This window comes from Dipodomys ordii, unplaced genomic scaffold, assembly GCF_000151885.1.
Source record: "Dipodomys ordii isolate 6190 unplaced genomic scaffold, Dord_2.0 Scaffold60, whole genome shotgun sequence".
NCBI lineage: Eukaryota > Metazoa > Chordata > Mammalia > Rodentia > Heteromyidae > Dipodomys > Dipodomys ordii.
The window spans coordinates 8,763,391-8,769,390 of NW_012267276.1; positions in this window are offsets into that span (position 1 = coordinate 8,763,391).

Here is a 6,000-nt window from a genome sequence, read left to right on the forward strand (position 1 = left end):
AGGAACACTAGTCACAGGAACTACTTGTGAAAGGCCCACAATGGACTCACACTGTACAAAGCCTTTCTTTGAGGAGTGTCACTATTGCAGGAACTTAGGGCCTTGGCTCTTCCTCTGAGCCATGCCTTCAGCCCTTTTTTTTTTTTTGCAGATAAGATCATACTTCCTGACTTAGCAGGTGCTTGGATGCTTCTCTGATTTTCTACGCCCTGGGGTAACTATAATGACAAGTTCACACCTCTACATTCAGTATTTTTCCTCTGCGGACCCTCTCAGGCTTTTCTGCTCAGGCTACTCTGGAACTGATCTCAGCCTCCCATGAGCTGGGATGGCAACATGTTGCACTCTACCAAGGTAATGGTTGAGAAGGAAGACTCACAATTTTTTTGGCAGTGTTCAGGCTGTCTCTGAAACAGGATCCTCCTGATCTCAGCCTCTCAAGTAGATAGGATTACAGGTCTGGGCCACTAGCACCTGACTTGTATAAAATATTGTGAAAATGAGATGTTTGATCTCTACAGTAGCCTTGCAGGATTGTTTTGCGTAACTGTACTCATTTTTAAAAGGCAATTTGGGAGAGCTGATTTAGCCCATATTTCCTAGAGACTATATTACTCCCATATTCTCCAGTGTATCAAGTGTCCTGTCCTGTTACACAGCAATTATGCAGGTAATTAGATATGTTTTTAAATGTTTAATTAAAAGAAGCTATAAACATATATATTTTTTAAATTGAGGACTTCTTTCAAGGTTGGAGGCATGGCTCAGTTGGTAGAACTCTAGGCAACTGGCAAAAGCTTCCTGTACTGAGTTCAAGTCCCAGTCTTGGGCCAAAATAATAAAAGACTCCTTTCTTGTCTCTCAGCAAAGTATTCATTTTAAAAGAGAATGATTTTTTTGATCATTTTAGTTTTGCAAATTATACTATGTGGCCCAGGCTGTACTTGAACTTGCAATCTTCTCATTTCAACTTCCAGAATGCTGAGTTTAAAGGTGTGTGCCACTATTCCTAGCTGCCAGTTATAATTATTGTCTATTAACACTATTGTTTTGTAATATTGGCAACTGAACCCAGCTTTTTGTTTTTATTAAGTAAGCCCTCTACCACTAACCTACATCCCCAGCCTTCCGGCACAATTCTATGCTATTTACCTATATAAATTATTTTAGTTCCTAAACAAACACAATAAAATACATATTATTTCATACTTCAGATGAAAAAAATTAAGTTCACATAGGCCATATGTCAAAATCACAATTTACTATAAAATTATATAATCATGGAGATATATTCAATATGTAATATCTTTCAGCTCAATGAAATATATCACTGCAAGATTCTACTGTGACTAGTGTTGGCAATAATAATAGGGGCTGGGAAGGTGGCTTAGTGGTAGAGTGCTTGCCTAGCATGCATGAGACCCTGGGTTCAATTCCTCAGTACCACATGAACAGAAAAGACCAGGAATGGTGCTGTGAGTCAAGTGGTAGAGTGCTAGCCGTGAGCAAAAGCAGCTCAGTGACAGTGCCCAGGCCCTGAATTTAAGCCCCAGGACTGGCAAAAGAAAACCCAACAACAACAACAATGTGAAGCAAGACTCCTGATTAATTTTTTGGTGGTTCTTGGAGTTTTGAATGCCACACCTTATACTTGTTAGGCAGGAGCTCTACTGCCTGAGTCATACCTCTAGTCCTTTAGCTTTAGCTGTTTTTCAGACAGGGTCTTGCAGGTTTTGCCCATGCTAGCCTCAGACCTTGATTCAGCTACCTACACTTTTTTTTTGGGGGTCCGGTCATGGGGCCTGAACTCTGGGCCTGGGCGCTGTCCCTCAGCTCTTCAGCTCAAGGCTAGCACTCTACCACTTGAGCCACAGCTAGCACTCTACCACTTGAGCCACAGCGCCACTTCCGGCTTTTTTTCTTTTTGCTTATGTGGTGCTGAGGAATTGAACCCAGGGCCTTAGGCATGCAAGGGAAGCACTCTACCACTGAGCCACCTTCCCAGCCCCCTACCTACACTTCTTGAACATATAGGATTACAGGTGTGACCACCATGCCTGGTCCTTAAGAGTTCAGAGAATTTGGGAGAAATACATACCCTGTAAAAGAAAATGAGACCTTTGAACTAAATTATCCTGAAAAAGGCAAAATCTAGGGTGGTGATCTGGTTAAAGGAAATGTTCACAGAGATGTGTGAGCCTGACCTTGTGGCTGGTGCTGAAGTAGATGTGGGCCTTTACACCAGAACAGCAACATCAGCTGTGATATATCCTGGGCCAAATGACCCAATCTTTTCATTCTCCTGAAGGTTGTTTCTGATAACAGAAGTGCCTGTATCACAGGCTACCTTTTTTTTTTGCTTTCTTGGTCCACTGTAAATAGTAACTGAGCAAGGAGAGAGTCTGAGAAGGCTGACCCTGCACCAACATTAGCAGCCCTAATAAGTTATCCTTCAAACTGGGTCAAATTTCTCCTTCAACAGAAACCCAGTGATCTAAAGAGATTCCATATTCTACATTGAAAGAGCATTCAGACTTTCTGGACTTGCATGTATAAAATGAACACATTCATGTTTATTCCAAATTTATAAACTAGTACAGTGATTCTCAAGCTCTAGGAGTAACAGGAATGTTTGGTAATCATAGCAACTGGGGAAACTGCTAGTATTTGATGGGTTGGATTCAAGAATACTGCACAATGGAGTGTTGTATCACATAAAATGCCAATAGGAATTTTGGGAAATTGCTTATGAAAAACCCACAGGTAAGCTCTCCATCATTTTCTATATAATGAAAATGTACCAAATTCCACCCAAGACTGTGACAAGCCAAAACCACCTCTCAGACAGTGGGAGGAAAGTGGTTAAGAGTGGTTATGTATACACACAAAATCTTTAAGATTTTTATTTTCATGGGTTCACATTTAGATGATTATCTTTATGGGAGGTAGACTCTATTTACAAGAAACTTTATGATTTAAATTTTCCCGTTTTCATAAACCTCTTTAAAATGGGATAAAGTCTTATAGACTGACAATAACTATTATACTTCTAGAAGATTTGAAGAGTAGACAAATTAATCTCCCCCAAGCCCTCCTGGCCCTTCTACACTGCACATAGATTCTAATTAGCACTCAGAGTTCCTCTACTGAAAAAGTTTCTATTTCCTGTCAAAATTCAAAAATGTTTCCAGTGTATTCATGGATTGAATGGCTCTATCTGATCATGATGGCTCACTTTTCCCATGAGTTCAATAGGTTCTATTTTTGGCATTTTTTTCTAAAGCCAGAAAAGAGTCACCCCAAAATCCCAGCAACACCAAAGTGCTATTTTTCAAAAGGGAGTTTTTGGCCAATAGTAGTGAACTACTTTTTAAGTGATTTGGAGTTAAATTAGGTCAAGTTAAATTTATTATCTATTTTTCCCCTTTATTCAGGAAAAATCCAGACATTTAAAAACGACTAGAAATGTATTTTCAAAATTTGAAAATAACTCTTAATAATATGATAAAATTGTGTGTAAGAACAAAATCTAGGGCTGGGAAGGTGGCTCAGTGGTAGAGCGCTTGCTTTGCATGCATGAGGCCCTGGGTTCAATTCCTCAGCACCATGTAAACAAAAAGAAAAAAGCCGGAAGTGGCTCTGTGGCTCAAGTGGTAGAGTGCTAGCCTTGAGCTGAAGAGCTGAGGGACAGTGCCAAAGCCCAGAGTTCAGGCCCCTCGACTGGACCAAAAAAAAAAAAAAAAAAAGATCCTGAGAAAAGAAAAAAAAAATCTAAGAGAACAGAAATTCTACTATAAAGTTTTTACTTTGTATCTTTATTATACAAATGATTCATTGATTAATTAAAATATGCTAGCCACTGGGTAAACTGACTGTTCTTGAGACATTTCAAGCATACTTATTCTTTTATAATATTGGCTACATTTGAATCATCTTTTTACAACTTAAGTGTTTTTTGACTTACAAAAGGGTAACTTCATATGGTTCAATATAGTACTTAATGTAACGTGTCACATTCATTTATCTTCAGAGATAGAAGTGGCATGATTATGAAGGAAACTTCAGTGAAAGATGACCTCCTGTGGCCATGCTAGATCAGACCATCCTGCAGCCTAAGAAAACACATGGAGTGTGCTTCCATAATCAAGAGGAGGGGTGTGATGGAACAGCACTATCCATCTGAAAACACTGTTCATCTGAAAAGTAATGCGAGCCAGCTGCAGTGGCTCACACTATTGAGTGGCTACTATTGAGGCTGAGATCTGAAAATAGTGGTTCCAAGTTAGTCTAGAAGACAAATCCTTTGATATTCTTACCTCCAAGTAGGCAGCAAAAAGCTAGAACTGGAGGTATGATTCAAGTGGAAGAGCAATAAAACCAAGCAGAAGTGTGAGGCCCCGAATTCAAGCCTCAGTATCACCCTGCACACAACACACACACACACACACACACACACACATGCACGCACAGACACACAGACACACACACAGAAAAGTAATGTAATTTTGGTAGTAGCTGGAAATGAATAAAAGGAAAGAAAGTAGAGATCATGAGTTTATTTGTAAGATTGTTCCATTCATTTAGGTAAGACCTGATGAGGTCTGAATTTAATCTTTTGCTTTTCTTTGTTTGGTGCTGGGGATCGGACTCAGGGCCTTGAGCATGCCAGATAAGTGCTCTCTTGTTGAGCTACATGTCCAGTCCCAATTAAATCTATTCTATAAATATGAAAAGTAATTATGACACTAATAAGATGGCTGAAATAGTTAATTTTATGTGTTACCTTGACAAGATACTTTGTCAAACATTATTCTCTGTGGGAGGGTGCTTTTGTGTGAGATTAACCTTTTAATCAGTAGACCGACCTATCCAAATTAGTCTCCACATATGGGTTGGTCTCACCAAGTTAACTGAAGACCTAGATGGGAGAAAATGCCTCAATAACAAGCAGTTCCTCCTCCTCCTGACTATATGGGCCAGAACGTTGTCCTTTCTGGCCTATGAACTCAGTCTGGGAAATGGTACTTCTTAGGTCTCAGGTCTGGTGGCTTTTGGACTCCACTGGCTTTTGAGTTTCCAGCTTACTGACTTACAGGCCCTGTGTATATAGACTTTGGACTCCACTGGCTTTTGAGTTTCCAGCTTACTGACTTACAGGCCCTGTGTATATAGACTTCAATAATGCATAAGCCAATTCTTTATAAAGACAAAACTATACATATTAACATAAATGCATATATTTATAATGCTATGGAGCTCTATTCTCTCGGTTCTGTTTCTTTTAAAAAGCAATATTTTCTAGTCTCATTAGCTCTGTGCAGTCTTGGACAAATCTACAAACTGCAGACTTTGGCCTTCTTATGTGTAAAATTAGAATATAAAGCTACAATAGTGCTTTAGAAGACCACCGCCTTTATTTTTCTTTAAGGTAGCCATTTATTCAATCAAACTTTTATGTACGGGTGAAGGCAAGTTGTTTGATTTCCAATGATAAACTTGGTAGTCTTCCCACTACCAAAGAACAAAATATGATGGTAGAAATATATCACTTCCATTGTTTAACAGGACTCAGACAAAGAATTTCCTGGGAACAAATGATAAAGATATTTTTCACTATCTTAGGTAAGCATGAGTTTACTCCTTGAACTGTTTTGTGGCTTGATCCAGGTAAACTAATACATAATAAATGACTACAAACCAACTTAGTGGCTTACACAACACAGATTTCTCACTGTGCACTAGAAGCCTAGACGCAGCATGACTATGGTCTCTGCTCTTTTAGAGGATTGCAATAATAATCCAATTATTAGCCTGGCTGGGATCTTACCAGTTCATCTTATAAGCTTACTCATGTTAAATGCATTCAGTTCATTGTAGTTGTAGGACTGCAAGTCTTAGTTTTTGTTGCCTTTCTCAGCTACTACAGGCTGCCCATTAATCACGGCCATGTGTCTCTCCAGATGTCTTCTCACAATATGGCTGCTTGTCATCATCATCGTC